This window comes from Manacus candei, unplaced genomic scaffold (assembly GCF_025592945.1).
Source record: "Manacus candei isolate 608988 ecotype Guabito, Panama unplaced genomic scaffold, ASM2559294v1 h1tg000088l, whole genome shotgun sequence".
Lineage (NCBI taxonomy): Eukaryota > Metazoa > Chordata > Aves > Passeriformes > Pipridae > Manacus > Manacus candei.
This window is the reverse complement of record NW_026138136.1, coordinates 1,433,683-1,446,550: the sequence shown is the minus strand read 5'-3', so window position 1 is coordinate 1,446,550 and position 12,868 is coordinate 1,433,683.

Here is a 12,868-nt window from a genome sequence, read left to right as displayed (position 1 = left end):
ATTTATTGATTGATTAGTTTTGGTTTGTACAAAGGCAGTTGACTGAAACTTTAGACACAACAGTAATCATTATAAAGTACAGAGACTTCAATAGCTCAGCATCTGAAAAAGTACTCCAGCACAAAGTTCCATAGTACCTCGTTCTGCCTCTGTAGCTTCCTTGAGAAAAGCCAAGAACAACAGCAAGGTTTTGCGGCATGACTTGAGGGTCAATAAATCTTGTCTCTGCTAAACCAAGGAGGGAAATAAAAAATATGGAACCAAGATGCCCTCACATGAAGGTCTTGTGGCCGAGCTTGCTCCCAGGTAATTCAGGCCTCTGTCAGTCAAGAGAATACCACTCTAGGAAGAGGTGGATCTAAATTATTTATGGATTCAAAACTCAAAGTCAATACTTAAAACAATGTCACTAACTGGAAAGCAGCACTGAAAGGAAAACAGGAGGCAAGACTGTGGCAGAGCAGAGAGGCAGAATGGCCAGAGGCACATGTGTAGTAGTGTGCACCAGCAGTACCAGTCCTTAGTGCAGACCTGTCCAAGAATTAGATGCTGGTGGTCATCAGCACGATGGATCTGGAACAGAGAGTTTTGGTCAGCAAAGCTGTGGCTCTCAAAGCTTTCTGAGCAGTGAGGCAGGCACTGCTGTTCAGAAGGCCTCTCAGGCTGCAGAACAGACTAGCAATAGCTGTATAAATTTAAAGTGTAGTGCTGCAGTTTGGTTGTCTATGTGCTCCCTGCATCACTCATGTGCACAGCCCAAATCACCTTTCTTAGACAGAATTCCCATTTATGCAGCATGTAAAAGTGGAGATGGCAGAAAGCTGTGTAGGAGGGGGCAATATGTGACTTCTCTGGGTATTAGAAGGCTCATCTATTGCTAGTGATTTACTGGCACTGTTGGAGCAGAGGTAGGCAAAACTACTTGAGCAATTCTATCTGCTTTCCTAGAGGCTTTGAGAGCCATCCACTTCAGAGCTCCAGGCTGGTGGCAAGGTCTGTTCTGCTGTGATTACAACAAACTCTTTCTTGCACACATGGTATTTTCTCCCAAACCAACACATCAACATAGATAGGATCAGTTTTTTGTGTGAACTGTTGGGGAAGAGTGCACGTTTAGAACAGCTGCAAATGAACTAAATGCTAGCTGGAAATGGTCAGGCAACAGTCCAAGCTAACATTAGAACAACAGAGAGGGTGAAGCAAAGTGCTTATATTTTTGCTGAATCAATAACTCTGTCCAGGTTAACTTCAAGGTGTTGCTTACTTCATTGCTGTGCATCACATAATTAATTTTTTCTTCATTTGGAGATCAAATTTGTGCAGCAGGCTTCCCACTGTGGCTTCACCTAGGTTTTAGTTTAATTTAGCTAGAGGGTTGGTGTTTTTTTGTGTGTGTTTGTTTCCCCTCCCTAGGCTTCTAAATCTAACTCCTCATCGGGAAAACAAGGAAGCATTGCGGTTAAAAGCCTAATGGAGAAGCTGGCTCTGGCAAGCAGTATGCTCACCCCCCGAGAAATCTTGGAAGTGGTGCAAGTCCACGGTAACTAATGCAGCCTCTGCAATGATAAATTTATTCCTTCATTTGAGAGCAAAATTGATGCACTTTGCTAGGTCTTGATGACCTCTGCTTTTTTTTTCTGTCAGTTTTGCCTTGTTTGCATAACATTGTGTGAGCTTGGAAAGAATTTAGGGCTTTTCAGGACTAAAGGAATCAAGCAGTCACATCTCCAGCTTTTCTATTTGACACAAACAAAAAAGAAAAAGAAATCTATTATATGCTGCTCTGTATGGGAATGATTTGAGCTACTCAGCAGTCTTGCTTCAAACTCTTTCCTTAAAAAGGTAAGTAACTACCACTCCACTCAGTTTCAAATTTCCAGCATAAAGGCTGGATTGAAAAGCCAAGGCACTGGAAAATAAGGCAGATAGATGTGGGCAATACATTTAGCTGGAAAAACTTTGTTAGCTATCATGCCCCATGCTGTTGTATATGATTATTAGTTGCAAAATAGCATAGCTCGAATGTTATTACTGCACATTAAAGAACATTTCACTTCTAATTATGGAATAAGGAGAAATGCTTGCAACTTACCTACCTCTTATGCTTTGCACACATGAGATTTTCCATTTTTTAATCTTCTTCATTTAAAAAACCCTGCAAACAGACTACTTTCTTTTGCAGCGTTCTGGTACCTTGTAATTTCAATGCACCAGTGAAGAAAGATAAAAACTGCACATCTTAAAGTCTACTTTTAATTAAAAAGCATTACACTATGGTGAGTACAATACTGAAATTGAGCAAAGGGTCAAAATATTTTTCAGCTTAATTAGAGACTTGGTGATTGAGGACCTGAAAAGAGCATTACTAAGAGCATTTAGGACACTTCTGAAAGAGCATGGAGAGGAAGTTCCTCAGGTCAGCGGACCTACTTTCTTTCTGTTGCAGGCGATTGCAACAATAATAAATTCAACCAGTCTCACATGAGAGCTGGTCTTGATTTTGTCCCCAGTACTTCTACTGCAAGAATTTTTCAAGTCTTATTCTGCCTTTTTAACAGCAAGAGAGCAATTAATTGCAGTTCTGCAAATTGAATGACTTCCATCTTTGGCACAGAGAATATTGCATAAGGACTGTGAGTTATTAATGATAATATTAGGCTGTTACCTAAGACATCTTTACCAGTAGATCTTCAAGTTCTTTAAAAATGAAGCAACTGTCAGGGTCTTCATTTTCATATGGGGAATTAAAGCTTTGCAGAGTGAGATGATGTACTCAAGGTCATCTCAGTTAACTAATAGCGGCTGGGATTAAAAGCAAATCTGTACAGTTCCAAGTCACTGTGTTATCCAGCGGATCACACTGACTTCCCCTAGGGTTAGAAAGGATCCCTTGATTGGCGATAACACGGTGTTAACTATTGAGGCCAGGATTTTTGAAAGAACCTTGGGGCTTAAAATACATGTCTCTCACACGCATCAGTGCAGGGATGTCATGAGCTGACCCTGAAAATCCTGAAATATCCTATTGTGTTTAATTTTTCTCTGAAAATGCAAGCTATAACAACTCTGTCACCCAGTCCCATTTTTATTAAATATATATGCATGGGAGATGATGCTCTGCTCTCTTTTTTGAGGCCATTCAATTAAGCTTATAATTAGAGATTTGCTGCTGCAGCAGAGAAACAGATAGTTACAATACTGCTTCAGCTGAGTTCCACTGAACTCAGAGCAACACAGACACAGCCAGAGATGATTCCTTCTGGAAACTGTTTACTGCCTGAACAGAGTAGTCCAAAGGTGGCAGTGAGGCATAGAAAAATGATATGACTTGTGTCATCTGTAACAGGCTTGGAACAGACCCGAGAGCAGTTTCTGCTCCATGATTTGACTGCAAGCCTTCCTCAAGAAAGATGTTTCTTATGTGGTTTTACACCTGCAGTTTCAGTAGCATTTAAGGCCTGATACTTAAAACCCTTTTTGTGCTCATCCTCTGTAGATAAAAGCAATCCCAGGCTTAGTTTCTCTCCCTAAAGTCTCAGTGGGTGTAGATTGGGGCATTCAGATATCTAGGTGCTTATTTAAGACTTCAAGTTGGATGCCAAAACTGATCTGGCAACAACTTTGCACCAGAGGCAGGGCAGAGCTCTTGTCCACTGCTGAGCAGGCTGTTGTTGGATGGTGCAATCCTCCTAGGTGAGAGGAGTGGGCAGGAGGGGGTGGCAGCCACAAGAGGAGGGTAGAAGCTTACTGACTCTCTCTGCGGGCTGTCTGGCACTTGCTCAATGTCTGAGCTGTCTGGGGCTTCCAGTTACAGCCACACCTGAGTCAGTCCCTCCCTGCTTGTATGCGGTTAGTTAACTCCTGCTGTGGCAATCTGGACTACCTGTGACAGAAAGCAGTCAGAAAAAAGGGAGGCACCACCTCAGTTGATAAAAGCCAAATGCCTTCCCAAGGTCTCCTCTTATGAGTTCAGCACTGTTCTGCTTTAACCTCTTTCCTATGGGAACGTTCATGCTTTTTCTGAAAAAGCAGATTGCAGGATGGACAACACAGACAATGTAACGATTTAACCACATGTTTTTTTCTGGATTTTGTCTCATGCATTTGGGCACTTGGGGATTTTTTTGCTTGTTTTCTTTGTATTTTTTAACTGAAATTCTTACCACTAGTGGAGCTGAAAAGCTGAGTTTTATGGTACCTACAATGAATAGTTTGAAGTGAGCAAGGAGCCATGGTTTCTAAGTAACAGAGTTTCACTGCCCTCAGTATTGTGCCTTCCAGTAGACAAGTAATATGCCATTTATTCACAGTGTTTTGACCTGTTATGTGTCATATGCAGTCATTGAACTGCAGATAAGTCATCTACTTTGAATATCAGGTTGAACTTAGAAGCAGAGACATGCTTGTACACACACACACACACATACGTATATGCATACATATGTATTCCTTAAAGCTTCAGAGCCATGAAATTTTTCTGTTTAAAACAAACAAGCAAAATAACAAACAAACAAAAATCACTTGTCTATGGCTTTGAAATTTTTTCATAGGTAGGTATACAAGCTCCAAGCCTATGTTTCTTTCTTAAGCTAATGTCAGAGCACAAAACGAAATATATTGTAAGACTATTGTTCTTCACAGAGTTTTAAAAGAGACATAATGTTCAGAAAAAAATTGTTCTAGTTGACTTTCCAGATCCTTAGAAGGCAAATATCATTAATAGGCCGTTAAATATTTCTGAATTTAAATTTCAATCTTATTTTTCAAGTGATTGCATCCAAACATTTCCTTTCAACTTCTTTTGATTGTGGTATTTCAAAATTCTGAGACTGGACTGAAATCTTCCATCACATTCTCATTTGTAATTAAAATATTACCTGTAGTTATGACTCTGGTTTGCCTTCAAATTTATTTGCCTTTAAGTTACCAGATCTCTATGGTCTATGCAGTTCTATGTTAAATATTCACTAAATGGTAAGATATGGTTACAACCAAGGAGAAACTTACATTGAATTACAATAAATCCATTTTTCTATTCAAAAAGCATCCATGACCAGACAGGGATAGGGTGAAATGTACTGATTATTTTAGGGACCTCTAGTGCTATGTTCATAGTGCTTTGAAGTCTGATGTCCATTATCATCTTTACCAGCAGCATTCATCTAGTTACACAGAAAGCTAAAAGAAAAGGACAACTAAAGGGACTGGAGCCAAATATCTTCAAAGACAAAGTCATATTTTGATTTTTTCAATATTCAATCAACAGTAGTTTTAGTGATACATTCATCAATAACCTAGTGAGTGACAGAAAGGCTATAATTAATATGCAGTTTCCAAAATTAAAAATAAATTTGGCTTATCTGTGTGACAGTGAATAACTCCCAATGTCATTTTCCAAGAAATATATGAAAGGAGAATTTATAGTAGAAAGTCCACCCTGTTTTGTAAAGAAAACAGATGTTCATTAATAAACAGGCTGACCACAGAGCACTGGAACTACCATCTGGATGGGATGTTGCACAGGGTTCCCCCTCCACACACTAAATTTAACAATTTAGTCAGTGAAGTTCTGGTGGGGATCAGATGATTTAATTTATTTTTTTAATAGCATGTTTGGAAATAAGTTAATCTTCTGTTCTTTCTTTCACATAATTTCTTCCTTTATGTCTTTAAACAAGTTAATAAAAGGAGAAAGCCTTAAAGCATTCCAGAAAGTTCTGGAAACTCAGGCGGGGGGGTGGGGGGGGGGCGGAGAGGGGAAGGAGTTAGCTGTAGTAGCATCTCTTATTTGTCCTTGCAAAGCTGCAGGTGGTGTATAAAGTCTTCTCTGTTTATGTGTCTCAGCCATCATATGAGAAGAATTCTGTGTGCGTGCTCATGCTCTTTTTTGGCTGGATTGCAGCAGCACCTAAAAATACTGGGCAAAATCAGCCCCTTTGTGTGCTCTGTTCTGCACCTGTGTACAAGGAAAGAATGTCCTCACCCCTGAAGAATTTGTCACCTGAGACCACACTCCTGTAAGGAGTGATGTTCATGGCTTAGTGTTAGACTGTGATAGTAGTAACATGGAAATGCCTTTCAGATGGATGACGTGTTAATCGTCATCGTGTGGGACGTATGTACATATGATGAGATGTAGTGTCATCCTTATTTTACATATGGAAAAAAATGAGGCTCTTGACAAAGCCAAGAATTAAAATACAGACATCCTTATTCCTCTATGAGAGCCTTAATGCAGGATGATGCTTTTCTTTTTCACCTCATTGTATTGTTTAAGACCTTCCAAGAGTCCGTATTTCTCCTTGCCCGTTGGTAAAACGAGTATGGAAAGGCTTATCTAACTGCTGGGATGCTGACAGGCTTTGCCCTGCTGGGTGAATCTGAGATACTGGGATAAGAGAGAGGGATATTTTATCACACAGCAACAATGTTTCCACAATGTTCCTTGTGGCTGGTGCTAGGGAGTAACACTACATATGTCAGATCAAGCAAGGTGCTTCAGTTGTCAGATAATTACAAGCTCTTACTAAGTAATTAATGTTCCTGGACTTCATTTAATATTTTTGTACCTTCTCCAGTCTGTTTTACTACGTTCTATTGAGACTCCTAAATACTTTCTTAGCAACCAAAACAAGAAATGAGTTGATATTAAGCGTATTACCTATTCTGTAGTCACTATTGGCTAACAACAATTTATCAGTGCACTGCTTATTAATTTCCCGCAATGTACTGTTTATTGATATTGCTTTTATTGTGGTACCTCACCTCAGCCATGAAGGGAGGACATGCACCTTCATCTAGAGCTAATGGCATTGCTGCCAATGCTGCAGGGAGGCTGAAGAGCAATGTGACTAATAAAACACAACCAATAAAAATATGAAAGAAAAAATGTCCCTACTAGTAAGAAATGCATATTCCAAGTGCTTGCACAGCGCCTGGGGCTGTTAATCATCACTCCATGGGCACCCCTAAACAACTCTAAACAACAGTTAGAAAAGGATCAGATGGCTGTTTAGGGGACTCAATAGAGTGGTATTTGTTTGACTGGCAGGTAGCCATGCTTGTAAGGTGCACTGTGAAAAACAACAGTGGCTGAAATACGAAGGCTTTTACTCATATGCTGTCTTTAGGACTCTTTTCCACTTTGTGTGAGGAGATAAAGGAGGAGCTGGACTTAAGGGCAGGAGCTCATTGCAGAGAGTGGTGGGGCCTGCTGAGCAGACCTCTGTAAAGGGCAAGCTGGAAGCAGTAGTTTCAAGTAGTTTACCCAGACTGGCTTCTCCTGGGGGGAAAAAAAATCTTTTTTTACCACTGATTAATAGTTCTTTCCTCCCTGTTTCTTGCCCACATTTGTCATGGAGGAAGCTTGTGAACATCCTTTCCTCCTCTCCAAGTGCATATGTAAACTCTCATCTCCAGTTCATTAATCACAAGAGCTTTTGTTTTGTTTCTCCTCCTCCCCTTTCTCTTCTAAATTCATGCCCCTGCCATTCTTTTCCCTTGACCACTCCTGCTGAGGGGCCATGCTGCCTGTGGTGGTGGCCCAGGAGCTGCTGTGTGCAAGGTGCCCTCTGGGTGCCCAGGGCAGCTCAGCTCCTGAAGCTGGATGCTCTACCTGTTGTGGAAGCAGAGATCTGCTGTTGAGCAGCCTGGCTCTATGGCACTCTGATGCTGTGGAGCTGACTTGGCCAGTATCTATCATTTTGCAGGAAGTAAAAAAATTCATGTAATCATCATCAGTCATTCATTATCAGCCCCTCTCAGCCTGTGCTGGGCAAAGCCTTCTCCTCTGCTTGTTTTCCTCATGCTGATTGCTGCAGTTAGTTATTTATATATTTATTTTTGCCAACTTTGTCACACTTGGAAAGCAAAGTTGGCCAGTGGTAGTAGACCATGGTTTGCCAGGACCTGGTCTTCCTTGTCTTTCATAAAAAACTGATTTACTGCTGGTGATTTGCATTTATGGAGTTGCTTGGACAGGAAACTGAGGTATTTGCTGAGTTTTAGCAAGAGGCATGAAGGCATAGTGGTACAGGTTTCAGTAGGGACTAGCGATCTGAGCACATACCTGAAAGCCCTGGTGGGATCCCACAGTCCAATCTGAAGTCCCTGCCAAGAAATGTGCTATCATCCATGCTGACCTGATCCCACCTGTGCTGTAGGCATGACTTCAGTGGCAGTGGGGAAAAAAAGCTTGTTTGACTTCACCTGAGCTCAAATGAACAGCAAGAAGAGAGTGTTTCAAATGCTTCTGAGGGAGAACTGTATTTTTAAAAAGATCGGTGATTTCAATTCACATAAGGACCCAGGGGCTTGGAGACTTAGCCAAACTTTTCTGAATTACAAATACTGAGGAATTAAGCTTTTCTGAGACTTTTTCCTAACGCTTCCTGGTTTGAGGAGATTTTTTGGCAGCGATTTCTCTCTGTTATTTCACAGGTCCAAGGCCACTGGGAGCTCTCATATAGGAAGACAAAGTAATTTTTAAATACTGTGTTTACTAGGTCTGTTCCAAGTGGGAATAAATAATGTATCGTATAAAATGATAACAGAAAATATCACTACTTTGCATTAGGATTCTCAGTGTTGTTAGAGAAGGCAAGGCTCTAGACCCTGGCCCTTAGAAACCCTTCAGTGCCCATGGCTATCTGAAAAAGCCTCACTGGCCTCCTCAGAATTGCAGCAGCTTTGTTGCCAAAACCTGGAAGCAGTAGAGTTTCCCAGTCACATATGTTTCTATGCACACACTCCTTGCCCTGAAGTATCTAAGTTTTTCCTGATGAGTATTCATAAGTCTAGCTGGTATCTGTTCACAAAGCTATTTGGCTGCAGCAGAAGTCTCGAAGTAGGTTCTTTTTTTACTAACTTGTCTTAAGAATGACAGGGAAGACAGCTCCGACCTGCTTGGAGGAAAACTAGTAGTGAGTTTATGGGCATGTACCTTTGAGATTAGAGTGCTGAGAGCATGCATACTGGGAAATGGGTCTGTATTTGCAGGCAAGAAGTGTTTACTCTACCTCTTCCCCTCTGTAGACAGCTGGGTCAAACTATTAAAGCTATCTCTGTAGCTATTTAGTATTCTTAGAGTTGCATCTAACCTGAATGATACTCATTTGAGGCATATTGACAAGACCTGTGAGAGCCCAACATCAGGAGAACACTTAACACTCAAGACAAGGAAACATAAGCCTGGCTTCCCTCTTTGTCATCCAGAGAAAAACAGTAATGATAATGATAATAAGAGAGGGGACACGTACTTGTTTCTACAATGTGTGTTTGGCTAGGAATAATGATGGAAATTGGGATGGATGACTTCTCACAAGCCAAAAATTCATCTAAAATGAGGTAGACCCCTTCCTTTTTGTATCACAGGTGAAATTGGAATGGAAAAGGTGAAGTAAATACCTTATCCTCTCTGTCCCCTGAAGAATTGTTTTTATCAAAGGGAAATAGAACCTTTTGGCCATCATAACTATCCTCATAAAAATATTCCCTTTCAAATGAAGATAAATTTACCACTTTTGTGTTATAGTTTGCTTAGTTTGCTTTTAGTGGAAATATGTAAACATAGTACTTTGGTATTGGTACAACTGTTCTTTCCTGGCTTATTCTGGAAAGGAGCTTCCTGTGTTATGAAATTAGTGCAGAGGCAATAGAGGTTTCTCAATTTTAACATACATACTAAATTTACCTGAATGTGTGCATTCAAATCTGGGATTTGTATTTTCTGTTTAAATATTCTAGTACAAACACAAGCCTTACAGTCTCAGTAGTTTGACTAATTTCTTGTTTATGTGGTGTGGGTTTTATTTGATTTAGCATTCAGTACTACAAAAGAAAATAAAAGTGAAATAATCCAGAAGCCTAAAAGGAAGGATGCTTTGAAAAAGAATACTCTCCAAATTGTTTACTTTCTATGAGCTTTCACTCTTGGGATTCACTCACAAATCTCCACCAAGTAAATCGGCTGCATGTGTATCTGTGTGCACATGTGCTGTGGATATATGGTAAAATGTGCCTGGCCATAGATTTTTGTTACAAAAGGGAAAGTCAGTCCATTGTTCCTAAGTTGCAAATGTAAATCCATTTATGGCTTTGTAATTTTGCAATTTTGCACGCTATTAACATGAGATCAGTTTGCAGTTTTTCAGCTCACATGTCCTTAAACCTCAAAGCAAAACCCAAAGATTTATGAATCCAGGTGAATCAAAGCTTCAGGAAAAGCTCTCACAGAACAGAGATTTGCACAATTCTTATCTTCTGCCAAATTATTCAAGCGGAGAGCAGCGAAAATCTTTTACATAATATTTGGGAAGTGAGGAAGAAGGGAATAGGAATATAAGCACAGCACTTGGTAATATGCCTTTTCCCATTCCTATAAGAATTTTGTTTGATAGATTCCTCTGCAGTCTCCTCCATTAGGCTAATTTAAAGAGTCACCTGCATGTTGCATGTATAACTTGCTAAGCTTTTCAAATTACTCCCTTAAGAAAGAGGTGCTCTATGCTGCAGCTTATTAAACACACTTCTTCAATATGTCTCAGTGCCAGACACATACCTGAAAAAGAAATCTGAGCACATATTGGGTGTTTGAGGTTTAATTTTGGGAATTTTGAGGTTTAAAAATACTGGTATTGGTTTCTTTCTTTGTCTTCCCCCCCCACCCCACCCTGCTTCTAAAGTAGTTAGTCTTTATAGATTATAAAGCCAGAAGGGACCACTACGATCATCAAATCTGACCTCCTGCTTAACACAGGCCATAGGCTTCACTGAATTAATTCCTGTCTGAACTAGAGCATATCTTTTCGAAAGTCAACTTCTCACTTCCCAGCATATGAAAAGGTCTCCCATGACACCTATAGACCTTTCATAATGGACAGATTCTTCCCATGATACAGACAAATTGAGTTTTTCCTGGGAGGTACTGCCCCACTCTGAGCTGATAAAGGAAGATCCAGGAACTATAGGTATGCTGTGATTACTTCTTTTGCACTCTGTGGTGTTCCAGGAGCTTGTGCATCTTCTGCTTTATGAGATATACTTGGCCTAGGGGAGCTAAGTGGAAGGATGAGGGAGAAGAGGAGGTGCATAATGGTATGGCCTCCAGCACTGTTATTTATGACAGTATCCTTCCAGCAATCTGTTCCTGCATAGGGTGAAGGCATGGTTTCAATTCTGCCCTTGAAACATGGATTAAGCAATGTTGCTAATACATATTTGTCCCTGCGGCTGTCAAACATTTCACTGATACTAGACTCTGTAGACAGCTTAATAGCTAGGTCTTCTGTCAATGTTACTGCAGCAGTGTCTCCTTTGCTTTAAGATGCTGTTCAGATTTATTCAAGCAATAGGTGTAGCATGGTGCTTGGTAAATAGCTGCACCTGACTGTGTACTTGTATCATCACTGCTTGCTGACATCCCAAGTGACCAGATGAAATGGATAGACTGTGGAAACCAAGTGCTTAGAAGAATCCGGTGAGTGAAAGTTGGAAAGATCATCTGTCTAGTCCTTATTTTATGTCTCCTAACAGAGTTACATGCACAATGCATTATTATTCTAGAAGTCTCTGAACAATAGCTACCATCCACAGGAGCTGAAAATGTGTGTATCCAGCAATATGGGACAAATGGTTTTGGTATTGTTGTTGGCATGATGCTTTCTTCACTTGTGTTGATGTGATCTAAGTGTTGCCAGTCTTCATATAACATTATTTTACATACGACCTCATTTAATTTGTCTAGACATTGGAGAAAGAAATTACCTGTGAAAAATAAGGACAAAAAAGAGTTTACGTGTCCACACATGATAACAACATTTTGCTACCCATCCAAAAGCAAAATATAATTGAAGAATGCCATTTTTAAAGTCTGTAAAATTACAGTTCACCTGTATAATGGGACATGATGATGAATATTTGGCTTCTCAATGCTATTGTCACTAACTGATGGAGGAATAATGGCTGGTGCTATTTCTACTTCATACTTGCTTCAATTCTCAACTTTGACTTTTCAGACTATCAAACTTTTCCATGATAGTTTTCTACTGGAGCAGAATTTTTCTCTTCATCTTTGGTGATTAAAAAGGTATCATGAATGCCTCCAAATCTCACTCCATCAGACAAAAATATTTTCATTATTTTTACTCCTCAGCACATTATTTCCTCTCCCTAATGTTTGCAGATAACTAACTGACCATGATTGGCAGGATACCATGTGTTAAGAGATCTGAGTCTGGGGCAGATCCTGGGTTAGAGGTCTGTGTTGTCAATGAGGGCACTTCCCACCCTGGGAAGCTCTGTGCCACTGCTGTGTTTAAAGCAGCAAACAATGTGACCAGCTGTTGAAGCCTTGGCAAGATGTAAACACACAATCTTGTAAAACCTCACCTATCTGAAAGGAAGTAAATGACTGATCTTTTGGACTTCCTTTCACTTACCTCGAGCTCCTCTTTTCCTCCGATAGTGATTACAGGGTTGGAATAAAATACTTCTGGACCTTGTTTAATACCATTTTCTGTGCAGAACTAGACTTACCAGAGTTTTAAAATTCAACTTCTGTGATACCCACTACAGAACTTACAGTTATTATTGTACAGTAATTTCTTTGAAGTTTCTTCAGCGCCAATGGTCATGTGCACAATCACACCTTGAAAAACACTTACTCTGTGTGACTTTGCTGTAGCTTCAGACTTTCTTTGCTAGCCTCCAGGGACATGAAGACCTTAGCTCTGACCTATATTTCTGCTAATTCCTCTGCTGAGTCCCCCTTTGCTTATTCTGCTTTGCCAATAATACCTTTATGTCCTTTCCTTGCCTTTCTACACACCTCTATGATCTATTGGTAACTGTTCAGTCTTCTCTAAAATTT